We start from the raw sequence: 27,416 nt of genomic DNA on the forward strand, positions 1-27,416 counted from the left end.
GCCAAGTGTGGGTGTGTTTAGGGGACAAGGAATGGGGACACCAGTGGGGAAAGAGATGTTTGGAGGCCTCCCTGGGTACTTTAAACTGGGCCTGCAATGATCCACCCAAGCCCCAGGAACTAGAGCTCACCTCAGCAGGACTTCTTTGGGGTAAAATTTCCATAGAAGTGTGAACATAATTAAAACAGGGTTAATTTATTTATGGATCAATATGACAGAAAAAAAGAGATGATGATTTTCTGGTTTCCTCCTACCTACTTGTAGGCTGGGGAGGCTCAGAAAGGCTCAGGAAGAGCCTCTGATGGTGTTGTCCTTTCTCTGACTCCTGCCTCATACTGCGTCTTGCAAAGGAAGCACCCAGAGGAATTAGGAAGGGCTCAAAAGATTCATCCACTGATAAACCCAGCCATTCAGCTTAAAAATGATCTAGGTGCTTTGTTCGGTTATTATAACAACTTAGCAAGTAATAACTCTGCATCCCGACATGCATGGAGCATTTCAGGACCCACAAATGAAACTGGTGGCTTCAAAGGTGTTTCCTTCACAATGTGAGACATTCAACTCTCTTGTTCTATCACCATCGTCCACACAGGTGGACTGTCCTCCCCTGCTCATAAAGCAAGGCAAGAAGGGCCAGCCCTGACTCTCAGTTTGGCAGGAAAACACAGAACAAATTTCATGGCCCAAGCTATGTTAAGAACAGCTTCAACCTCACCCACCCTTTAATAAAGACATCACTAGTTGGAGAAACAGTTTGCTTTCCTGTTTTAGGATGAGTTCTTGTATTGTAGGGCCTTCCCATCCTCTGTGCCTCCTGATATCCAATGACATTCACACTCAGGTCACTTGTTTTTACTTTTTAAAATTTTAATTGACAAATAATAATTGTAGATGTTCGTGGAACAGAATGAAACATGCGGATGTGGGTTGACACTGTGGAGTGATAAACAGTCAAGCAATGCAGCTATCAGCCCACATGCTCATCAGTTTTGGGAAATCATTTAAAATTTACTCTTAGCAATTCCAAAACATGCAGTACTCTGAGGCTGCATAGCAATCTCAGAAATGTCTCTCCTCTGCCTAGTTGAAATTATGTAGCTTTGTTCAGGGCACTCTTAAGGGGTCAACTTTGCTCTCTAAAGACCTGTCCCAATGATGGGGCCCACCTAGCGTTTCTGGCAGAATGACCCTCTTTTCTCACAGGCTGCCGGTCAGCGCCCTGCTTGGATGCATGTCACCTGTGGGACTCAGGCAGGAAAATAATCTCCAATTGGTGTCCCTTTCTGATGACACCTCTCAGCACCATATCCAGAGGATTACTAGATGGCATTCAATAACAGCAATATTAACTCTGCTGAACTCTAGGGAGAAGGAAAACAAGAATATCTGTGGTTAAACGGCAGCAGGTCAGCAAATTCCATTTGGCAATTTCTTTTCCATTAATTCAGTTTAAAATACATATTACGGGGTTTTATTTTTTCCCTAATGTGAGAATTGAAGCTCACAGACATAAACTCTAGATTCTATTTGCAGGAGAGACTCAGAGGCAGCGGGGCATCTGGGCGCAGCTCACCTGCTGTGAGGCAGGAAGGAAAGGTGCCCGGCCCTGGGGCACTTCACCTGCAGGAGCTGTTTCCTGAGCTGAGGAGACCAAGTGAGGACTCCAGAAGAGAGACCAAGGAGTCGTCCCCACTCCTCAGACTGCACTTCCTGGGCTCAATCAGGCACTCACAAGGTCCAATCTACACATTCATTTGTCACGATAGAAGCTGGAACTAGATTTTGAAGGTCATAAACCCCAAAGACAGCAAGAAAGCAGGGTGTCATTATTTCAGCATAGGGAGACTGTCCACACCCAGATGAACATGGCCAGGCCACATAAGCCTGTCTGTCTGAGTCCTTCAGCCTGAAGACTTGTCCACTGCTGACCAGGGCCCCAGGTTCAGTGTGGGCCCAACCCCAAAAAATCGCTCCCTGGGATTTTCCCAGCCCTTGGATCAGTTCAAGACTGGCATGAGACACAAGTGCCCATCAGGATGAGTGTCCCAACCCCTGCCACTCAAACATCCTCTCCTACTCACAGGCCTCCGAGGGACCTCCACCTCCCCATGTCTCTGATTCTACCATAGAGCCCACAGCTACATTTCATATGTGACAATGCCAAAAATCAGAGCTGCTTAGTTTCGTGCCTAAGGACAAACAGCCAGGGAGTGTCAGGGCTGGAATCACCCAGAGCTTCCTCCCGGCTCTGCACCATCAATGACTCTAAGTGTCAAAGGAACTGAATGTATCAGCCTCTCGTCCAATTTGCAGGAGATGCAGGGAAACCTTCAGTAAGCACTAGCTACAGTTCAGCTGCTGCCTAATTTACATGGGCGCTTCTTTTAGAAATTCAGTTTCATTTTCAGGCGGGAACACTTCCCTGGATTTTCTGTGGCTTCAAACCAGCCACTTCCATGCACCAGCGGCTATGACTCATTTTGACAAAAGTGTGCTACTGCCCACCTCCCAGATCTTGTAAGAATCTGCCTCCTTCTCCCAATATAGCACACTTCCCACCTATGGGAGCCATAACAACCCTGAGAGGCAGGCAGGGAAGGGGTACTGTCATTTACCAGATGAAGATACCAAGGTTCAAAGAGGTCCCCTGGCTTAGACAAAGTCACACAGCATATTAAGGGTGATCCCGGAAAGTCCTGAGCATCCGATTCACCCACTGTCTCTTCTTCCCCAAGCACTCACCTTCTCCTGCAATAAAAGACCCTCCTACAAACACATGCCTCTCTGCCTATTGTTCTTCTTGCAAACACCCTCTCACTTGCTAATCCTTGGATCTTCTCAGGATGTGCCCACACGTCCTCACCCATCACAGCTTCTATGGTGGGGCACAGCTGGGCAGGACTTCCTTGCACAGCATCTGAAATACCAACTCCAGAGCCTCAAGGAGGTTCCCTGTCCTCCTGCCCCCATGGCCCAGCACCTGAGTTTCTAAGCTGACACCTTCTCTGGGGGTGGGCACACCCAGGGCTCCGGAATGTTTGTGGTCCTGATTATCAGCAGAGACCTGCCTGTGTCCCTGGTCCCAGCCAGGGTGGATGGGAAGTGGAAACATCTCAGCTTTTTATAAGAATGGTGTGTATTTGCAGCTGGAATGTGAGTACACCTGGTAATCCAGCCCCAGCATGCCTGCTGCAGGCCTAGCCAGTGACAGCCATGCTCACAGGCACACCTCCTGCACACTGCATTCCTTGTGGGGCCACAAATTTTTCCTCAAGAAATGGAAGGAATCCTTGAGCTCTCCACAGAGCCACCTCCTAGAAGCTCCTTTTGCTGAGTGAACACAGGTTCATGGCCACAGCCCACAGGATGGGCCACGATCTGCCCCTGCCCACCTCACTGCCTGCATACTGCCCTCCTGCATCAGCCTGAGCCATGTGGGCCTGCCCCCATCCCCACCCCAGGACTGTGAGCACTGCAGGATGTCTGCCCTGGCTGTGTGCACAGCCTGAACACTCTCCAGATTGCAGGTAATGGTGTGACTGGATTTTTCTTATTTGCATCTTGATTTATTCAACTTTCAGAGGGGCTATGCCTGACCACCTACCTAACCTCACGTGGCAAGCCATTATTCTCTCTTTTTCATCAGATTGTTTATCACTATGTGAAATATTTTGTTTATGTGGTGCCTTACTCACTTTCTACAGCCTTCTCTAGAGCAGGCACAAGAGGGTACAAACCTCTCTTGTTTAACTGTTGTGATGGATGGATGGGTGGATGTGTGGGTGGATAGGTGGATGGATGGATGGGTGGATGGGTAGATGTATGGGTGGATGGGTGGGTGAATGGATGGATGGGTGGATGGATGAGTGGCTGAACAGATAGGTGGATGAATGGATATAGAGATGAATAGGTTGATGAGTGAATGAATTTTCAAGTGGATAAATCAGTAGATTAAGTAATTAAAGGATTACTTACTTTCTGCCTATAATACCTTGATCTTTAGGCCATGTTTTTCTAACAACAAAGTCCTTTGGACATAATAATGCTTTGCTAATGACCCATTTTTTTTATAAGGATTACTAAAGCTTTTTTCCTTCTTTCAACCTAGCTGAAAGGTGGAATGGATTTACATGCTACTAAAATAAGTGAGTGGGTAAATAACTAAATGAATTTGAAAATTAAAAGAACAGCACAACCCTTCTGACAGTTTCCCAGGCACTGTGTTGAATGAACGGCTTCCATCTGTGTTGTGAATGTCACACCCTTGCTGTTGAGTGGTATTTGCATCTTCCTTTCCCCATGTCACAAATATCTGCCTCCCCGAGTCTCTCACAATTGGCCATGAGATCTCAGTGGCTTCTGCAGACCTGAATCCCCCACCTGCCAATCCCCATTCTCACCCAGGCCAGACTCCAAGGGCTTGATGACATCCCCCTGTAAAACCTTCCTCTTAAATCTTGTTTATCTTCCAAATGACTGATCTGCCTCAGGCCAGACTGTCTAGTTCTGTCCACATCAAACTTTATAGAGAAAACATGGATTTTTAAGCTCCGGGTTCACCTGTTACCTCTATTAAGTGGAAGATGGAAGAGGGCTGGCCACTGAGGTACAGTGAGAGATCAAAAGGCATGCCTCAGGTCACCTGAAAGAGCCAAGGATCTCTGACAGCTTCTGATGCCAACTCCAGAGACGAGAAAAACAGGTGGGCAGGCACAGGAGGGTCAGGGGACGCATGTCCATGTGTACGTGTCTGTGAGAAACAGACTTCAGGCAGTACACACAATCATCTGTCCCGGGAATGAAAACCCCTCCCCAATCTGCTCAAAAAAAAGAGGAAGAAGAGGTCACTGGACACTGGTCACAGGCAGTCTCAATCATCTGATAACAGTCCAGTCCGTGAATCCACCCTGGTCACCTCACGAGCCAGAGTCCCGGGCTGGCACAGGACTGCAGGACACCTATACCAGGGCCTGTTGTCAATGACCTGTCTGGATTCTCACTGTCTGCCTGGTCCTGGTCTCTTTGATCCCCTCCGAGGACCTGCCCCATGGCATTCCTGTTAGAGATCACTAAGCTCGAGGAGGGAACCTGCCCTGTCCCCTGCCTCCTGATGGATGGGCATGCCACCCTAACCTTTATCAGGGTGCATCTCAAGAACCTTATCACAACCTGGGGCAGTGGGGAGAGTGCAATAACAACATCCTCTCAACTTGACCAAAATGCTGCATCACTGGTTTCAGCCACAGATTCAAGTCTGAGAAGCTGGAAATCAGCTCAGATGCCCAAAAAGCAGCTTGTGAAACCAGAGGACTTCCCACCATGCACCTCTCTCTGCCTCAGAGGCCTCCCACAGTGCTCAGCCCCTCCACCCATGTACACATGGAACTCTCCTTCACCTCCTGTGGCCCATGGTGACCAGGTGTGTCCGTGGTTATCTGGTCTCCCTGTTCCTGGGGAGTTCAGGGACTGAGTGCTTCGTTGCTTTGTTCTCCTTGTCTCCAGAGAGCCCCGCAGAGTTGCTGGCACCCAGCAGGCCTTCAGCAGACGGGTGCTGTTACTGCATGAATTGCTACTCTGGGCCAATCCAGAGAAGGTTCCACCCCCAGTTCAGTGCCCGTGTGGATAGTGACAGCTCTTCTATGCACATGAGAAAAGGGACCCTTTCTAGAGATGCCTCTGTCTGACTGAAAAGTGTCATAAACTGCTGATCCAGCTGAACAGGTCACTGGACTGCCATCTGCTGTAACCGTGAACTACTGAGATCTCAAACTACAGGCTCCGTGATGTGAAGGGGCCATTCAGATGTGGTTCCATGTGCTACACCAAAATCCCCAAGTGTGCCCAGCAGCCCAGCAGGTCCAGACACATGCAGAGCTGCAGCTCACTTGGTGGGAGAGAGGCTGACACCTCTGGCTGGGGACCCAGTGGTCTTGAGCTGCCTTCCTACTGAGCCTGGTTTACTCCAGTGGAATCCTCCTCCTGCCCGGGGAGCTATCCATGGGCAGGCTGTGGCGTTTGCGCAGTGCTAAGGTTACAGTCGTTACTTTACTTCTTTTTAACTAGAAAGAAATTTATATAGACTATTCTGTCACATGGTGCTTTAAATGAGCTTGTTGTTAGCCTTATGTACTCTGTGATCACAATATCTAACAAGAACAATTTGCAGAAGGAAATGTTTATTTTTGGCTCATGGTTACAAATGTCTCAGTCCATGGTTGGCTGACTCCATGGCTCTAGGTCTGAGGTGATGCAGAACATCATGGTGGAAAGGTGTGGTGGAGAGAGCTGCTCAGTTCATGGTGGCCAAGAAGGCAAGAGAGAGGCAGGCACCGGGGACAAAACAAGGACACCCTAGCGACCTACTTCCTCCCCTCACACCTGACCTGCTCTCCCGTTACTACCCAGTGCACTAGTCCTTTCAAATGATTAATTCTTCAAGTGAATTTATCCAGTGATTAGGTTACTGCTCTCACAATCAGTTCACCTCTGGACATTCCTGCGTCATCTCACACAAGGCTTTCTGGGGACACCTCATATCCAAACCCTAACTCTTGGGTGTTTATATATACCATAAAGAGACAAGAACTGTAATGGAGACTCTGGGGAAAAGAAGTCAGGTTGCTGATGACAAAGAGAACAAGACATGGAGCAGCATTCAGGGAAAGGTGTGGAATTGGAGGCCGTACATGTGGACTTGCTTCCTGTCTCCATCGTCTGCCTAGAACTCCCTCCAAGCCACAGGGGAGCAAAGTGAAGATCACACACCAAATAATGCTGTGAGCTGCCAGGGCCCTTGGGCATGTTCTAGGGTCCATGTGACACTTATCTGGGGACTCCAACATCGCCACTGAGTCCAAGGACACAGGCAGATCCCTAATCATTCTCTAGATGCCGGTGGCCCAGGATTCTGCAGCCCAAGCCAGAACACCCACCTTAGTGCTGTAGTTTAACGATGCTAAAAGCTAAAAGCCACCACCCTAAACTAGCAGTTTCCAGGGTCGGTTCTCCTGTGAGCCTCTAATACTTGACAGACTGTGAACAAGGATCCCTTTTACTCATTAAAAATGGAGTCCACTAAAGGCCTGGGTGATTTGTATATTTCAAGCAGTTTAAATAAGAGTTGAATGTGAGAGAATGGAAGCCATTTGGGGATGCCTAAGTATGTGGTCCTGAAGTGCTCTGGGAAGTCCGGGCTCTGTCCCTAGTGTCCGCCCAGGCTGCTGCAACAGGACACATGCATTCGCTGCCACTCGCTCTTCTGCCTGCGCTTTCTCTGTGGATGAAGGAGCCCTGCTCTGTTTGAAAGGGTTTGCTAAGTGGAGATCCAGTTCGGGGACCTGCTTCTGTGATTAGAAGACTCTGGGCAGCCTCACTCCCGTGTCCTGGAGCCCGGAGGCAGGCGCAGGAGCACTCTCCTCCTCAGCAAGGGAGACTAGCCTCCAGGTTCCGGCAGCTGTTTCAACAGACTGCTGGCTGTCACAAGGAGTGCTTTTTCTTAAGATACACAATGACAAACAATATGTCACAACAGCTGCCAAAAGTCTGTCTGAGTTGAGACTTTCAATATGCAGCAGCAATAGCTTCTTTCCAGGGTCTTCCCAGGGCCACATGCATCCTGCGTGCTGGAAAGGGGAACCCGGTAGCAGGGTGTCTTGTTCCTAATGCATGGGGCATCCCAGCCTGCAGACATCATCCTGCCAACCAGGGTGCTGAGACCTGAGTCGACACACAGGGGCTCGCCTGGAGAGGGGTCTTCCCCTGTTGGAACTTCTGCTGCCTCTTGCTAGGACCAGCAGCCCCAGCTCACCAGCATGATTACTGAAGCCACACCCCGGTCTCCAGCCACTCCCCCACCACCTGCTCTGTTGCTGATTTATTTATTTTTAACAGGAATCAGAGCATCCTTCTCCTTTGCCTGGAAGTCTTCTGTAAAATGAGCCAGATGCAGAAAAGCAAAATACTACATGATCTCGCTTACATGTGGAGTCTATGAACAGCTGACTATGCAGAAATGGAGGAGCAAGGTGACTACCAGGGGAGGGGGCAGGGAGGAGGTGGCAAAGGCACAGCAGGGGTGTCTACACAGAATGGGTGCGTCTACAGGTCCAGGGCACTGCACAGTGACGGTAGTTAGCAGTTCTGTGGTGCAGAGTGGAGATTTTCAGGGACAGTTGACTTGAGGTGCCCCTCCCAAGAAAACAGTAGGATGGTAACGATGTGTTGTATGCATATTTTAGTTTGTTTGATGGTAGTGATATTTCATTATGTTTATCAAAACATCATCTATTTCAAATGCATACAATTATAAAAAACTTGAGTACCTTCTCACTGATCCTAAAGGAGCATCCCGAGCCCTCTCAGCACCCTGAGGAACCTGCATGCTTGAGCTCCCACCTTTCTGACATAACTTACATGCCTCTCTCTTGAGCTTGGGTCAGCATCCTCAATCCTGGCAAGCACCCAGCCTTTCCTTTCTCTAGGGTCTCCACACCTGTTCCTACTGCTGTGAGCCCTTCCTCCTCACAGAATATTGCCATCTCCTGGGCCTTCAATTTCCCATAAACTTCAGGGAGGAAGGTTCATGCTACAGGGTAAAGCCATAAGGAGGAGTGAAATCAAGTCCTCTAGACCAATGAGAATGTTTATTAACACAGAAGGGAAGAGTGATGTCAGGCATGGTCACATGGACATCTGGGTTTGTAGATATGCACGTGTGGCATACAGAGCTCACATGGAAGTACACAGTGAGCTGGCTGCAAGCATGCTGAGGGACCAAGTCATGCCCCCTCCTCACCTGTCCCCCTGCAGGGCCTTCCCAGAAAAGTGCTCATCTTCTCCAGCGAAGCCATCAGATTGGGAAGATTCACAGACTTTTTCAGGCAGTTTTTCCTCTGTCCCTCATATATTCTTCCCTCATTGAATGGAAAATAAACCCTGGGAAAAGGTTCTCTGTAAACCCAAACCACAGAGAATCACCTCTATTGGACACCCCTGTCAATTCCCCAGAGAAGCCCCACTCCTAGGGTTTGGCCTGATTTGCTGGCTTCATTCTCTCAGTGAAGAAGTCCGACATCAGCAGGAATGGGGATGGGCACTCTTACCTCCAGAGTGGCTGTTTTCTTCAACAGTAAAACCAGCATTTATACATGCCAACTGTGCCCACTTGGAACGTGAAGTGAAGGGGCTGGGGACAGAGCTCAGAGGAGAGTGCTCCCCTGGCACACACAAGACCCTGGGTCTAATTCCCAGTACCAAAAAAAAAAAAAAAAAGAAAGAAAAGAAAAATGAAATTAGGAGAGTAATTCCATTTAGAATGGCATCAAGACATAGGCATCAATTTAACAAAAGATGTGCAAAATTTTATACTGAAAACTAGAAAACATTGTTGAAAGAAATTAAAATGTAAATAAATAGAAAGGCCCATGCTCATGGATAGGAGAAGACTTGATGTTGTGAGAGACAACAATCCTTAAAAAAATAATCTATATATTTAATATAATCCTTATTAAAATTCCAGCTGGATTTGTTACAGAGATTGACAAGTCTCTCAAAAGAGTCCTCTAAAAACTTCTAAAACAATCACCGTGTGATACCTCTCTCACAGTCAGCTTTATGCTGAGCAGTATTAAAAGGCAACCAGATTGTTTCCCAGGAAGAAATGACACAGGGTTTCCATCTAGAGCACCCTTTCCCTCTGAGGAGATGAGGTCTTGGCAGAAAGACCCTTGCTCACCACAGGAGATGCGTGCCCATGGGCAGGATACCACACACTTCCCATTACTGCCCACATGGCCTTCCTGTTGCTCTCAACTGCTCAGAGTACACACAAGTCATATCTCCACATAAGATTGGAGGGTGGATGGGAGCACCACCACCACAGTGCTCCCCGGACACCAGGAGGCTTTCTCCACACAGCTCTAGAGCCTGCAAGCCCAGACCAGGGTGCCAGCAGCCTCTGTCCCTGGTGTGTGGGCTGCTCCTTGCTGTGTCTCAGCCAGCAGCACCTGTGCACACACTTGGTGGCCCTCTGTATCTCCCCACTTCCTCTGTAAAAGGATGCAAGCAGGACTGAGTTGCAGCCCACTGTAATGACCTCACCTTAAATAACACAGACACCTGTTTCCAAATACAGTGACATTCTGAGGTGTGAAAGTTAGGACTTCAGCCCTTCAAAAAGTATGTCTGTCTCCAGAAAGAAGTGTCCTCCTTGTGGCATGCCAGGAGAGTTCACCCTCAGTGTGCCGAAGCTTGGCAGTAGCTCAGTCATCCGATCCACATGGCAGTCCACGCTGGGACACAGCAGTTCACGCTGGGACATGTTGAATGAGCCTCCCTCACTCTATCAGTGCTTCCTGTGAGTGACCTGGAGAATTTGCACTTGAACCAAATCAAAATGATGGATTAGGTAGCGAGCAGCAAACGAGAGCAGTGTGTGGCTAGATCTGGTGGCCAAAATGCACAAGACCTCAAGTAGAGCAGTAGCAGTTCTATGGTGGTGACAGAAGAAGGGCCATATCATCCTGAGCACTTAGGTGACTTAACATGGTAGTCATCAGGGACAGACAGCAGGAAACAGGACCAATGAGGTGGTCCAACATCATGGAGGTAGCTCATGGGGCCGCTGAAGAGGGCTGGCTGCAGAGGTCAGGCAGCCTCAGACCTACTTCCTGTAGAGAAGAGAGGAAGCAGAGGTTGGAAAACAGGGCCAAGCACAGAAACAGCCTTGTGCGCATTCAGAAGTATTTATTAAGTATCTCTGATGTGCCAAGTCCTGGAAATGTAACAGTGACCAGGACACCACAGCCACCACCATCACAAGACCAAGCCAGGAAGCATGAATGCAGCATTTCAAGTACAGAAATAAATAAGTCTTTGTTGGCCAGAGAATGTCACCTGCCGTGAGCTCTTAGGATGGCTGCAACTAGGGTGGTCAAGCCTCATCCCAGATGACCACGGAGAGAATGGTGAGATCCTGCAATGCATACAGGAGGTGGGGAAGGGGATTAGAGACACCTAGGATGAGACACGGAGACTTGGGAGCAACAGGAGACCCTCAGGAAGCCAGAGGAGAGTTCTGCATCCACAAGAAGAATGGGGTGTTCACAGCCAAAGCCATCTCCACAAGATGACGGATGTTTGAGTTGTCCTGTTACATTTTGAAAAAAATGTGATTGGTGACATTCTCCTTAGGAAATTACCCATTTTGTGTCGATCTCTCTTACTCTGCAGCAGTCTATAACCACCCTGTAATAAAGACGTATGCCAGTACAACTGCTCCATGTGGGACACTGTCCTGAGGACCCTTCCCCCTCCTTGGCAGGTCTGAGGGCCAGCAGTGGTCCTTGAGAGAGCTGGCAGACAGGAAACAGGGACTGTCTTCCTGCAGAGCTACTGCACCTCCCTGCAGGCACGAGTTGGCTTTGTACATGACTGCCTCTCTGCTGGGAATTCTGAATGGCCCCCAAGGGACCCATACCAGAAAATTCTATGTGGTTGTAAAATCAGCGCAGCTGCATAAATCTCCCTAGAATCAAACTGGGTTCTGTTCCATTAGGTTTCCTACTGCCTGGGCAGAGCACTGGGCTAAATCTCTGCCTGTCTCTCTAAGCGCCGGCCCTGAAGAGAGCAAGATTTCACAGTCACCATCTAAATGAGCTCCCTCCACAGCCACAGATAAACATTTCTCAGAGGAAGGCATGTGTCTGGTAAGACTGAAATGACCAGCAAATCTGAGGTCCTGAGGTTCCTGGCAAATACTCTTGCTGTTTTGCTTTTGTTCTTCTAAAAGCTTCTCATCCTTTTCCTAAGCTCTGGAAAGATCCCAGTTCTTCTCCCCTGGCCCTGAGAAGTAAAGGCACAACGACTTCCCCTTAGGGTAGCAGTATTTTAAGGTCAATCTTTAATTATGAGATATTGTTTCATTTCTCATTAGAGAAATTTCTTCCAGAAAGTAGAATTCTGTTGCTGTGCAGAAGACACTTCCCAGGGCCTTCATGAGCTCGCTGGTGCCAGCAGCTGAGACCGAACGCTCCTCCGGGCCCAGCTCCAGCCCAGAGCCTGGCACCCAGGCCATCAATCGATGATCACTGAACACAGGACTGGATGGAAATCCCTTGTAATTACAGAGCATCTTCCTTTTTAAAAACATGTTGAGATTTCCCTTCCAATACAGTAGAAAAACTGCACAATCTCCATTTTGTCCCCAGGGTCACACCAAAATCATGATGAAGGAATGAATGTCTTATGCACCAGTATCTCTAATGTCACCATACATTTATTTAAAGTATGTCGATTTCATTTTGGATCCTTTATCTGTTTTTTTTTTTTTTTTTAAACATTCTACACATTTTAATTTCCGAACAAGTAAATATCACTCACTGTAACCACCAAAGCAAAAGCTTCTGAGGTCCTTTCTTATTCTTACTATGAAAGTCAAAAAGGTCCTGGGGGCCAGGAAAAATGAGATGACCCCTGGGAGTTATGGCCAGGTGTGAATGGGCCTTCCTGCTCTGACCACACAAGGAGCCATTGTGAAGGAATTTCCCACACAGGCCACGTAAGAAGTGGCCTATGGCTGGGCTTGTGACCCTCAGTACAGGGAGCTCTTGGTGGTGACCTGTCAGGCTCCCAGATACTCAGTGCATTTGAGGGGTGGTGGCTGGTGGTTATCGTTTTTTGACCTTGGAGTTTCACTTTATCTCTTTGCCAGTATCCTTGGTTGGGGCTCCTCCTCAGGATGAGTAGGAAGCACAGTCCGAGTTGTGTAGTGCTACAGGTGCCCAGCTCCTGTTAGGTGACCGTCTCCACAGACCACAAGCAGGTCCCGAGGAGCACCAGGCAGGGTGTCTTTGCTCAGGTGAAGCTTGCCCATCATCTTCTCACCAGGACAGAGGTGGCAATGAAAGTCCTGCCAAAGGTAGAGTGGAACATCCTGTCCTGTCAGATCTGAGGGTGGCCATGGGACATGGAAACATGACTCTTCCAGGTCATTGAGACCATCAGAAATATCAGCATCATCATGGAGCTTGTGGTGGGGGACAGCTGTGGCAACACACCCCCGAGGCTTGTCACCTGCAAGAGGAGGCGGCCCAGAGACTGTTCTGGTAGATCCTCAGAGCCGTGGGCCACTGCCACAAGAAGGGCATCATGCACTTCGGCCTGAGGTGGACAGCATCCTGGTGGATGGCAGAGGCAACTTCAAACTCATTGACTTCAGCCTGAGCACCAGGCCCACAGCTGGGCAGAAGCTGACCAAGTTGCACTTGAAGTCATCCAGTGGAAACAGTGTGAGGGCCCTGGTGGACATCTGGAGCCTGGGGGTCATTCTGCATTTGATGCTCACAGGGAGACGCCCTGTTATGGTGACCACCTCTAAGCAGCTGAAGAAGTGGATTGTGCAGGGAATGTACGGCATTCCCTGTGCATTTCCAAGGAGTGTGGAGCCTCATCCATCAAAACAGATGGTGGTCCATGTGCAGTAGAGTCAGGGTGAGGAACATTCACCCAGTCGTTCTAGAAAGCCACTCCCCAAACACCGGGACCCAGCAACTTTGACAATCATGTTGACATGCCTTATGACCCCTATAACACCTGGGTGTCCCTGGCAAAACAAAAATACAACGAAGCAATGACTACACACCCGGTATCCAGCACCACACCACCCAGGGGGAGCTGCACCCACCAGCAAAGGCCTGGGCGGGGGTTTGGACATTCCCAGTCCCCGCAGATCCTTCCAAGCTCCCTGTCCACCCCAAAAGGAGTCCCAGTGAGCCTGCCCTTCCCACCTCCCCTGGCTCTGAGAGCAGCAGCCACCTGAGGAGGCCACTTAGCCCTGGCAGAAGGATGGCAGAAGTGCCAGTTGGCCTGCCATTCCTCCTCTTCCTGCACACAAGGACCCCTGCTCCCAGCATAGGCTCCCAGCATGACCTTGGATCCCACAGGCCCAACCCCTGGTGCTATTCAGTTGGTGGGTCTCAGGACACAGCAGCAATTCCTCCTGAGGTACCTCCACAAGGCACCTCATGACAACAGCGAGGGCTGGAGTGATGACCAGGAGGACCGCCACCTGCACTCGACAACCATGTTGTGGCAGCCATGCCTCTGGGTGCTAGCATTCAGAAAAATATGGCTCTAGAGAGAAGGGGGCAGCCAGAGCCCACAGCAGCCAGAGGAGCTAAGCTCTGTGGAACCTGATGTCCTGGCGTGGGCTCCCATCAGGCATGGCGTCCACCAGCCATGGGAGCAAGGTGTGAGATGGCTGTGGCGTCTCCACATGGATTCCAGCCAGGAGCACATCTGCATCCACCTGGAGTCCCCTCTGCCCCCATCTTGAGCCAACCAGACAAGGACTCGATCTCCTTAAAACCCTAGAGATGGCCACCCACTTGCCTTGAGGCCCTGTAGATGGAGGCTTGCTCCCTTCAAGCTGGAGTACATGGAGATTCTCCCCTTGATCCAGTGTAGACGTGATTCAGATCCTTGTCTTCAAGTATAAAAATGAATCCCGTAATTTTATCAAGAACCTTATGCAGAAAATGCTGAGAGTAGATTATGTCCCCTACTCTATGCATTTGTAAATTTCCTTATGGAGAAATGTTCTCATATGACTGAAACGAAGGTCTTCTAATTCTCACAGTTTTTTAAGATGCTCTTATCTGAGGGAGCTTTTGCTCTCATCTTTCTATGTTTTTCAGACATTTTACAATGAGGATTATTTTCAGAAAGGTGTTAGATTCAGAAACAGAGTGGCTCCAGTGAAGACGCTGAGTAATGGGTGACAGCTGAACCTGCCACGTGAACCTTGGCATCAGAGCTGTGCTGAGTCTAACCACAGGGTTCAGATACTCAGCAGCACTAACCTCAGGTGGCTGAATCACCAGGGCAGGGGGCCATTACAAGTGCTGCTACCCACTCTCCAGCCATCATGTGAGAGAACAGTTGGAAAGCACAGGGTGTCGAATCTGGTCAGGCAAGGATGACTGCTACTGGTCACCTGCAAAGTGCACCCAGTGGACACACATTCCCCTTGTCAGTCACTCCCTTCAGGAGGGTGACCCTTGGTGACAACTCTGGTGACAGCAGCTGCAGGACACCTGGACATCTGGGTCCTAATAGAACACAAAGGTGCCATCTGCCTGGAGTTGATCTGGAAAACCCAGCACCAAACAGCATGAGGGCCACGTGATTACATGTGGGCTCAGACGAATCCTGACAAGCCTGCTGTGGGGGAGAGATGCAGGCCGCACCTTCATGGCCTTCTGGAGTGGGGGCTAAACTAAAGTCAATTCCAAGTGTACCTAAGACCTGAGTTCCTGTCCTCATAAATGACCCAGTGACGCCACTAAAGACACAGGTTTCTTGTGGAGCTGGAGCTGCAGACCTGTTGGTCTGTGGAGTCAGGATTCAGAACAATGGTTCTCACTGGAGATGGGTTCCAGGGGCTGATCCACCACGCAAGGTAGAAATGGGATGCAGGACCCTCGAGGGCAATGTGGATGTCTCTCCTCCTGCAGCTACAGCTAGGATGCTCATCAATCCCGCACCCCTTCCTGGGAGCCTCTACTCTGCCCTCCAGTCTGTCCCCTTCAAAATACCACCAGCTGGCAGACTTCCCACCCCCATGAGATGAGATTTAACAGAACTGCATTGAGGCCGCAAAACACTGATGATGGAAATAAATTAACTGTCCAGAAATAGGAGAAAAGTCAATATATGCTGTTGTGTCGGTATTATAAAACACTACACAGCCGTTTAAATAATGAGGTGAGGTCATTTACACTGGGAAGAAAATTCCTCAAGATATATTGTATGCAAAGAGTAACTCAGCAAGAATACTGACTTTTATTTTAAAAGTCACCCTATGCCCCAAACACGCCATGTATTAGTTGTCCAGCTACACAAGTATGTAAATACGGCAAGAAAGATCCAGAAGAAAGACCCCTACAGGATGGCACTGCCAACTTTAGACTGGGGACTGGAAAATGAAACGGGTGGCCAGTGGAGCTGGCAGTGTCTGCATGGCTTCTCCTTCACCATAGGAGAATGTAGGCATTGATTATTCTCGTAATTAAATTTTCATTAAAAACTTGAACATCATCAATAAAAAGCGGGATAAGACACCAGCCTTACAAGTTGCTCATGGCAGGGTAGTGTTTCCTCTCACATCTAGATCTGCAGAAGTTCTGAATGTGTTCCTGCCTCACGTGGCCAAGGGGATTTTGCAGATAGGATACCATTAAGGGTCTTGATGGAAGAGATTATCCTGGATTATCCAGGCAGGCCCAACAGAACCCCATGAATCCTTACAAATGGGGAACCTCCCAAGCCATAGTCAGAGAGAGGCACATCTGTATGAGAAGGATCAGAGATGCTAACCTTGAGGGCAGAGGAAAGGGTTGTGGGTCCCTCATTGCTGGCAGCTGCTTGAAGCTACAGAGAAGAAGTTCTCTCCAGAGGGTCCCGGAGAACCATAGCTCTGTCTACACCCTGATTTTAACCTAATAAGACATGTGCCAGAATCCTGTCCTCCAACCATAACAAATATATGTTTGTTTGTTTGTTTGTTTTTAACAGCAGGAGTGGAAAATTAATACACACCTCTTCAAGTTTTCAGGAATGCCAACTATCTGATCAAGATTCCCCAGAGCTGTGACAAACTGGGGGAGTGGTGTTTGGCTCTTCCCTTCTTCAGAGTAAATGGTGCTTGCCCAAGGTGGCTCACTGCAGGCTGTTTCCATGGACATAGGCCATGAAACAGACCCAAGGGGTCAGTCCTGAAGGTCAGAAGGGGAAACCAAGCCCCAGGAACAGAAAATGGGGACTTCACAGCAGGGAGGTCACCTAATGGTCTTTCTAGACCTCCACAATCAGATGGGAATGGAAGAAGGACCTGCCTGAAATACCAGGCCTGTCTACGGTCAAGAACTTTCAGTCTCTCATGCCCAGCAGCCCCAGATTCTAAATCCACTTTTAAGAACTGGAAACAATGTGCCAACAAATTGAGCAGAAGCAGACTGCTTAGCAGAGCTGTGCCACGTGCAGAGGCAGGAAGCGCCCAGCAGGAACAAGGACAGAGGAAAAGGAAAAGTGACTTTCAGGGCTTGGCATGCAAACCCAGAAGTCTCTGTGGCCCAGAATGCTCTGTCTCTCATGCAATCTGTGCCCTGGCCTAGAGCACACCTCCCACTAAACCCCACATGCCTCTTTGCCCCCCATTTGGGTTCTGGAATGTTCCATCCCAATGCAGCTTCTTGAGTGCCATTAAAATTACTCTGTTCTATGTGCCATCATGCTTTTTGTCCCTGGCCAGATCCTGACTAACCTGGAGGCCACTGGCTTTTATCACTGCCCCTCTGCTGTGCTGGCCTTGGTGTTCACTTGGGGTGTGGGCTCTGCTGCCCTCACCTCATGGGGAAGTCGTCTGGCATGGGCTGCCAGTGATTTCTCCAGGTCTGACTCTAAACAAGCATATGGAGGCCCCTGAAAGATGGAGGGGTCTCCTCCGAGGCAGGGGCAGGAGGCTCCCTCAAAGGCTATCTTCAGGAGGCTGGTGGAATTTGGGAGGCAACCAAACAAGAGAGGTCTACCGGGCATGGAAATATAAGAGAGCTTTGGTCCCTTGACATGGTTTCAGAGGCAGTTTTCATCCTGAATCTGCTTATCAGCAATAGCACAGGCCACCGCCAAGCCTGGACAGCTTCCAGATACTGATTGACCTCTCTGCACTTCAGTCCTTAAGTGAGAGACTTTTAGGGACCAATGAGCCCAGCAGGGGAGACGGAAGTCCAGGGCAATGCCATGGGAAAAGCCCACAATGAGCAGAACCAGAACCTGCTCCAGAACCAAAAGCAGCAAGTGGGAGACATGAGAGGCAGGACACACACAGCCAGGGGAACCGCCATGGGGCCACTAGGGCCAGAAGTCCTGGGGGCAGACTCAATCCTTGACCTTGCATGAATCCGTTCCCTGAGCTATGAAAGGTTCTTGCCCCTTGAGGAACCAAGATGGAACCAAAGAATCCCCTGGCTGGGGACACTGCTGACCACAGTGGATACACGGGTGGCACTGACCGGCATTCCTACCTCACTCTGAATGTCACCGTCACCTGCTCCACTGGGAACAGACCACATTGTGATCATTCTCCGGAGGATTTTGTAAGCTTGGCCTCTCCCACCCTGTCCTCCCACCTGTGCAACTCAAGTCCCGTGACCCGAACAACAGAACAACAGCCGGTGAGTTCCCAAACACTAAGGACTCCCCTGTCTGAACGAGAGCCCACCTGGGGACATAGGCAGCCTTGAAGAGCATACCATAGCTCTCAGTGGAGGTTTGGGCATCTGTGACCCAGGTGTCTGCCACCAGAAGGTTCTCCAACTCATGTCCCTAATGGTAACACAGCCAACATGTCCCAGTTGCCGGGTGCCTATGTGTGCCAGACACTCTGCGGGCAGTTTTACTAGAAGTTAACTAGAAATTTAAACTGCAATTTTGGCCAAAAGATGAATATAAATACCTGCTGCTATTCAGAGAAGGTATCAGACAACATGGAGGATTTACAAAGTGGCCACAAAAACCAAGGACACAAGCAAGCACCCTATGAAACACCTGCCTCCAGAGCACATGGGTGCCTGCTGACACTGTGCCCACCACACCTGCCTGGTCTCTCCTGGCTCTTCCCACGTCTTTGTCTTCCTGTGTCTGGTCTGCAGACTCAGAACCTTCAGTAGCAGGTGACTGTAGGGGACATGGAAGCTAATGTCGTGGACAAGAGGACAGGCAGGCCATGACCATGTCTCCCACAGAAACTCCACTGGGGAGGGGAAGAACTTGTCCTTGGAATTGGGAGTTGGGATGCACATGGGATTGGTTATTAGACCAAGAGGGTTTTTAATCCAAAGATATGGATCTGCCATTTTCACCCACAGGCAAGAAAAAATGACCCAGCTGAGCAAGTCAAAGGGAAATGGGAATCCAAATGAACTGATCTGGGGATTACGCCTCGGACCTCTCTTTAACGAGGTCCTTCACAGCCTTCTCCAGCTGCCGGGGGCTCAAGGAGCTCCTTGGCAGGTCCCAGCATCACTCCAGCCTCTGCTTCCATGGCCACAAGGACTTCTGTTCCCTGTGTCCCTATGTCTTCTCTCCTCTTATTAAAGCACCAGTCCCTGGATTAAGAATCACACTAAAGCCAGATAGTATGGTCACAGATACTGAAATCATTAGACCTGAAGAACCTGTTTCCAAATAAAGTCATATCTGAGCTTCCAGGTGGACATAAACTTGGGGAGATGACTCTTAATACCCTATGGGTGGATGGGGAATGCCCTGAAAGGTTCCCTTAAGATAACTTAGTTGTGTGCCCCATTCTTTGGTTCCAAATTACAGAGCATACCATGACAGAAGAAATCAGAACATTTTCCAGGAGCACTGAAAAGAGAAGACCCAGGGCGCGCCCCTGGGTCCACCATCCTTGTGAACCACAGCCCCATGCATCTTGGATCCTGGAGCCTTATTCATCACTGTGCTCTCAGATACAGCCTGAATCTGCTTATGAGCTGAGCTTCCACTAAGCCCAAGGGAGGGAGGAGGTCTGGCCACTCCAAGCCAATGGAAAGAACCAAGGCAGATGTCTGGGCTCCAGGGCCCTCACCATCAGCAGCTGGTCACCTACCCACACAGCTCTTTAATGACACTGGCATTTCTAAACTCTTCCAGTCCTCAACACACTGGGAGGTTCTCAGAGCTAAGCTGATTTCCAAGGGGCTCACTGACTGACTTAGGAATTGGCTGCATCTGCCACATGCCATTGATATGCCTCCATGAAACCATCTTCATGTAGAAATTGGTCCCAATGTGCACACAGAAAACAAAGCCTCTGCAGGATCCAGTTCAATAAGGTTTACAAATGAAAAAGGTGCAAAGCAAATCACCTAGCAGCACCCCAGGAACTCTCATGGGGCAACCAGTAAAGAGGAGGGTATCAAAATGTAGCTTTTCTGATTAAACAGCTTCCATTAGATCCATGGGAATTAGCAAACTAAAACTGCCTAGTGTTCCTCTTAAAAATAAGAACTTAAAAAAATCCTGCTGTGGCACCAGCTTTTTAAACCTATGATATCTTACCATTTCAAAAGGGACAGTACCCACAGAGGCTGTCTAACTGACCACAGCACACACCAACCAGCTCATTCGCCAAGTTCTCTGCCAGCCAGCAAGTTGCTGGGCCCAGACCAAGCCACTGCCACTGTCAGCTCCAAAGCTCCCTAGATTGTGGAAGAAACCACTTGTCCTGGAGGATAGCATCATGTGTCCCCAAGACTGCCCCCATGTTCAGAGATCCACTAGAACCACACACGGTAACCTTGCAAGAAAGGCTGTCTAAGGATTGCAGGTCTTTCTCAGCCTGTGATGAGAACTTTGTTCTTCACACAAAACTTAAGACAAATCGAATGAAATGCATGCCCAAGTCACTCCATCCCAATGAGGATAATTAGAGTCAAGTTCAGCCAAGCACAGAGCAGTGTGAGGAAAGCCTAATTCATAGAGTCCTTTGAAAGCCTGTAGGATGAGCTGTTACTGCAGGGCTTTATGCAGAAAGCTCTCCTTTCCATTAAATGAGGAATTTTTGCTTTCTAAGGCTGGAATCACAGTGCACAAGGATAGCCTTGTCCCCTGTCCTACACACACACACACACACACACACACACTCACACACACATGCTAACATCCAAGGGCCCCACATGTGAAGTGCCCCATACTATGTTATTGCATGTCACCATCCCGAGTCCCCAGGCACATCCTGGGTAACAGCTGCACCACTTCCAACTATCTGGGTAGCAAGACCAACCATGTGACCGCCTACATGCTAGGATGTGGGTAGCAGTCCTGAACCCGGATTAGCCTCAATCTTTAATGGTTCACAGGTCTTGAGAAGGGTATGCCTGTGTTGGGGAAAGGGTTGGAAAGAAAACATGGAGTGGAAAGCACAGAGAGTCTCTGAGTAGCCTCATGGGAGAATTGTTATCAGACAAGACTTGTAAACTGGTGGCTGAGCTTCACCTTGTCAAGTGATCAAAATGAAGAGAGGGGAATAAAAAAAAAAAAGACATTCAGCACCATATTTGTGAAAAATGCAGCAAGAGAGGAAATGGAGCATGACTTTTTCGATATTGGCCATTTAATCCTGCTAAACCCACACTGTGGGCTCTTCCTTCTCCTCTTTGACTTTTCAGTTAAGCCAATGACAGGAACTCTGCCAAAACACAGTGTGCAAGGACAATCAGATTAGGCTGGAATTACTTTTTATGTATTTTAAAGTTATATTCTAGGAGCCAGAGAAAAGAGACCTTTTAAAATTTTGGCAGCTAGCATGCTTGCTAGAAGTCCATTTTCATGTAATTGAGTCTATAAATATTAATTTTGTCTGTTTCTGATCTGTTTTTGAGAAGTCTTTTAGATTTAGGGAAGTGTTTCATGATACTCACACTTTAAGAATTACCAATACCCTTTGATGAATCCAGAATACCATTTCTGCCATTAGATCTTTTTTTCTGTAGAGTAGGGAAGTGGTGTGTGTGTGTGTGTGTGTGTGTGTGTGTGTGTGTGTGTGTGTATGTGTGGACGTCCCTCTGTGCTTGAATTTTGGAGAGCTGACATTTGGAGTGGGGTGGTAGCACAGCTTGCCCCACTAGGCCTTTTTCCAAAGGTCCTGCTTCCTTGAAGCCCACCTCTGTGAAAAACACCTCTTCAGGGAACTGGGTGCCTTCTCGTGAGCCCTAACACTGACAGACCCCGAGGTGGCCCTGTGGAATCACTGTCTGTTTACACATGGCTGCAAGTGGGAGGAGGACTGGGGGTAGAGGGGCAGGAACTGTCTCCCAGGACACCTGCAGCTGTGTCTTGGCTCAGAACTCAAGCTGATGACCACAGCTCTATTCCAGGGAGGAATAAAGGTCCTACTATGTTTTCCAGAAAGATGTGTCAAGGATGAGGACTTTTGTCCTTCCCCAATCTTCCATGCAGTGCTGAGACGCCAATCTGATAGAGCCAAGCCTTGCCCACATAGGAGGCTTGGGAACTTGGAGAGGAAGTGCAGTCTCTGTGTTCCAAACCTCCCATTTCCCCACAGGGGTCCTCTGGCAGTTGATTGAAGGGAGGATAGAAATAGAAGAACTCCTAGTAAAGGACAGGACCAGGACAGCAAAGGGGGGGCCAAGGCCAGAGCACCCACCTGAAGGTCAGGACACCGGCTTCTAGCCCTGGCTCACTCATGAACTTGCTTTGGTGCCCAAAGAAGGCACCTGGCTTAGGGAGTTGCCATTTTCCTCATTAATGGTAAAAACATGAGTCTCAGCTATTTTCTTAAGCTAAAGATCCTTTCTTCAAGTGAAATGTTACATGAAATAAATGTATGTCTACCCTACAAACACTTACCCTAAGCAAGTGAGGAAGAGAGAAGGAAGAGGAGGAAAAAGAGAAAGAGGGAGGAAAGCAAGAGGTGGAAAAAGGGAGGTGACGGAAAACTGCAGGTAATAATTTAAGCAGCGTGGGATGGCCAGCCACGATCTCAGGCAAAGTCGGGTCCCAGACTGAGTGAGATGGAGGATGGTCTGTGGTTCCCATAATCCACTCAGTTTCCAGATATTTCTCGTGGAGTGAGGATCCCAGTGCACCGAGTGTGAGCCTGATGTTCAAAGCTGTGTGTGTGCATGCATGTTGTAATATGGTGCACCAGGCAACTATTGCACTAACCCAAAAAAGTTTGAAACCCTTGCAGGAAAACTGGCTGTGTTCACTTAGGGAAGGGGACGTGTCTTCCTAAGGGAACTTCTGACTGGCTCTGGGCCCTCTTCACAGGCCACTGTTGACACTGCTCCCGCAGAGGAGGGGAAGAGACATGCTCGTCTGAGGAGCCCACTCCTCACTCCCAGAGGTTTGGGAAGCACGGAGGGCCAATGTGTACCTTGAGTTTGGAGTGTTACTTTATATTCTGGATCCTAGGAAGATGTCAGATTTGACCTTTGCAAATTTATTCCCCCATTCCACAGATTGTCTTTCCATTCTATTTATGTCTTTGCAAAGCAAAATTTATTCACTTTCCAAAAGCTAAATTTATCAATTTTCTTTTTATGGGGTCATGTTTTCTGTGTCATATCTAAGAATTATTTGTCCAATTTGAGATCTGAAGCTTTTTCTCTTGTGTTCTCATGTTCGATAACAGAATGTGTGTAGTTTTGGGTACTGGATCTAAAGCCTGTGATAAAATGGGAGTGAATTTTTGGAAAGGGAACGTGTTTGGAATACACACCGAGACACTCTTTGCATATTTTTATATGTAGCTCTTCTAGCACCATTTGGTGCAAAGACTATATTTTGTCCATGAAATTACCAAACTAATTGTTGGAAGTCAAGTAACCATTTGTGGGCTTATTTTTAAGTGCATTTTTAAACCATCAGTCTATGTGTCTATCTTTTTTACCAATACTACTAGTTTGATTTTCACATATTATATTATACCAATAATTCAGAAACTTGAAGACTTGAGACCTCTAAATTCATTGTTCTTCAAAATCATTTCAGGTAGTCAAGACAATAGATTAATATAATATAATATTATATATATATATATATATATATATATATATATATATATATATATAAATTAACAAAATGCACATATTTATGTAAGTATGTACATTTATATTTAAAGTGCAATTGGTCTGCAATGTTCTGGTCTTGTAACTCCTGCCTTTGTCTGGCCTGGGGACCAGGACAATCTGCTCATGTCAAATGAGTCCCTCTCCCATTAGCTGCAAGATTCTGTACTGCGGGGAGTACCGCTTTCCTATATGTAGGGCAGCATTCACTGTCAAAGTTGCCTGACTCTGGGTGGTTCTTTTCCTGGAGGGCTTAAAACTATGAATTCAGTTAAAATACAGGACTATCCAGTTGATCCTCTGCATGAGCTTTGGTGTTGTTTCGATGTATCTGTCCATCCCTCTAGGTGAAAGCATGTGGGTGGAACGTTGTTCATAACATCCTCTAACTACTGCATCATTACCTGTGGATATTAGCAATGCTTCCCCTGTCATTCCTGATCTGGGTAATGTATCTCTTAATATTGTTCAGTCTGGATAGAGGTTTATCAATGTTATTGATCCTTTCAAAGTAGAAGCTTTGGGCTTCCTTTACTGTTTCTATTTGTTTTCTATAAAAATGTCAATGATTTTTGCTTTTTTCTTTATTATTCATTTATTTATGCATGTTGCAGGTTTAAATTCCATTACTCTTCTTACTCTCTTTAATTGTCACAGATCAAAACCCTATGTATGTGGATTTTCTATATAAGAGTAACCTTGACCTTGAGCATAGGTTCTCTCTTACTGATTGGGTTAACGCTATCTTAGCAGAACACCTGAAACACAGTATGGTCCTAATAAAGGTTTGGTAAGTGAATGGGTGAGTGGCTGGCTGGATGGATGGGCCTAGAATGCATGCTCTGCACCACTGGTGGCCAAGAGGGCACTTGTCATCTGAGCCCCTATAGGTCATGCTAGTCTCCAGTGGAGAAGTGGCAACTGGGATCAGACTCTCCTGGCAATTGCCCAGGTGACATCTTAGCAATAACATTGTCACCTCTGAAGAACAGCACTTCAGGTGCAGCTCATTGAGCAGGGCTGTGGTCTAGCAGCCACACAGCAGAGTTCTCATCCATGACCAAGGTGGCAGAGACTGGGCCCACATCATGCTCACAACCAGAGGCTCAAATCTACCCAAGCCAATGATCACAAAGAGGCCTCAGTCACTGCTGAGAACTGCATGTGTAGATTCATTGATTTGGGACAATGATACATAGTTTAAATGCATAGGGATTTTAGGGTTTATATCTCCTTCATGAGGTTTCTCCTAATGAAATAGGCACCACCTCCCCTTGGACAGCACACACCTCTCTACAGTGGTCTGCTCACAGGTATGCTCTTGTGCCTCAACCCACCATCAATGCCCACCACACCCTCCCTCATCTCAGACAAGGGACCCTCCATCCTTCCATTTGAAAAGCAGAAAACTTGATTATTCCTGTCTTTCATTTCCCTAACAGCCCAGATACAACCCACCAAGATGCCTGTCAGTCTTACCTGGAAGTAATACACAGCCTGTCACTTCCTCGCCACCAAACCTCCACTGCATTGGCCGAACATGTCACCACCTCTTTCTGTTCCACACCTGTGACACGTTTGCTCTTTGTAGTATTGGACAACTTAAGGCAGGCATGGTCCCTAAGCCACATGCTTGTTGTTTAAAGAGAGAGGGGGAGAAGTTGAGAGGCTTGTGAGAAGCCGGTGGTGGCAGTTGGGCTCTGAGGGAATTTCTGAAGAGCTGTGTGGTGCGGTGTGTGTGTTCTAAAAATAAAGTTTGTTTCTTTTGACAAGTGGCTCCTGAATTGTGCCAAGCCAGACTGCGGCAATTGGTGGCCCGCAAGGGGGACAACTGAGGGTAAGTGATAAGGTAAACCGCTTGCCCCTGAGGGCAGGGCGAGAGGATGGGTAGCCATTTTAAGATTCTTCTTTTGTTTTGCTTCACTTTTGTTTTAAGTTTCCTGTCCCTGGAGATGTGTAAGATGGAAGAAAAATTGCTCACATCTGAGGAACATATAGGAAGAAAGGATGGATGGACATTTCAGAAGTACAGAAAGGCTATAATGATTTTTTGTTGTTCCAATTTTGTTTCACTCTGTTTCAGTTTTGTTTGGCATTATCTTGTTGGGTTGTATTATAGTTATAGTAGAAATATTCAAGTAAAAGACAAGGTCTCTCGAGCTAGTCAGACAGAGGAAAAAATTCAAGTAAAAAAGAAGGTCTCTCAAACTAGTCAGACAGAGGAAGAAAGTTTAGAGCATAAAAAGCCATCAGGGGAAAAGTTACAACACGAGACTGCTACTAACATCTTTCTATCACCAGAGGACGTAAGTGTCCAACAAACAGTGCCACCTCCATATGCTGGGAGGCCCCCAACCCCCACAGTTGATAGATGGGATCCTGAGACAAGACCTCAAATATTAACATGCCCTGTATTTGAGCAGGCAGTAGGGCAGCGAATTCACCATGCCTTAAATTTTAAAACAGTGATGCAGCTAAAAGAGGCTGTAACAACCTATGGTCCTCAAGCACCCTTCACTGTAAGCAAGGTCGAATCCATTACCAACTTAAATATGACACCAGCACATTGGGCTAATATGTGTAAAGCTGTGTTAAATGGAGGACAATACCTGTTATGGAAGGTTGCCAATGAGGAATTTTGCAAGGAGACGGCTAGGCGAAATGTAGCAGGAGGTTATCCTCAGAGAAATCTAGATATGTTGTTAGGAAAGGGACCTTATGAGGATCAGCAGCAACAAATTTCATATGATCCTGGCGTATACTTACAAATTGCTGTTGATGCGGTTAGGGCATGGAAGACTTTACAAGGACATGGAGGTTTACAAGGTCAATTATCTAAGGTAATACAAGGAGCGAATGAACCTTACACTGAATTCACTGAATTCGTAGATAGGCTTATTCAAACAGCTACCACAGTTTTGGGGAATACAGAACAAGCAATGCCATTAATAAAACAACTGGCTTACAAGCAAGCGAATCGTTGATGCAGAGAAGTCATTAGACCATGGAAACATGAAGATTTAAACACATATATTAAATTATGTAGAGACATTAATGAACAAGGGCAAGTCTTGGCAGCTGCAGTACAACAGGTTTTAAACGCCAGGCCCAAAAAAATGCTACAATTGTGAACAAACAGGACATTTTAAAAGGAATTGCCCCATAGGAGGAGGGTTTAACAAAACTAGGTATCAAAGGAGTAGAATACTGGGTATTTGCCCATGATGCCGTAGAGAGAGACATTGGGCTAATGAATGCCATTCTCAAACCACCATAGAGTGTACTCCATTATCAAAAAATGAACAAGGACCAGGTGTTTATCCACGATATCATGGATAAAGGCGTAGGGCTCCATTGCCAAAAAATGGCAATGCTCTGGGGCCCAAGACTACAAATATACGGAGCACTGGAGGAACCCAGCAACCCCATCAGGGTAGTGCCCAGGACACATTGTCCATTAAATCCCTCACTAGACAAACCAGAGGAAGAGCAGGATTGGACATCTGTGCCTCCGCCAGAACAGTACTAACTCCAGAGATGGGAGTTCAAATCATTCTCACAGGGGTAAAAGCATCTCTTCCCAAAGGAACAGTAGGCTTATTATTGGGATGCAGTTCTTCTACTCTAAAAGGACTTATGATAAGTCCTGGGGTAATTGAGCCCAATTACAAAGGTGAAATAAAAATTATAGCCAGTTCTCCAAAGGATATATCAGTAATTTCACCAAGAGATAGAATAGCACAGTTACTAATAATACCCAGC

The sequence above is a fragment of the Marmota flaviventris genome, chromosome 1 (genome assembly GCF_047511675.1).
Source record: "Marmota flaviventris isolate mMarFla1 chromosome 1, mMarFla1.hap1, whole genome shotgun sequence".
Classification (NCBI taxonomy): Eukaryota; Metazoa; Chordata; class Mammalia; order Rodentia; family Sciuridae; genus Marmota; species Marmota flaviventris.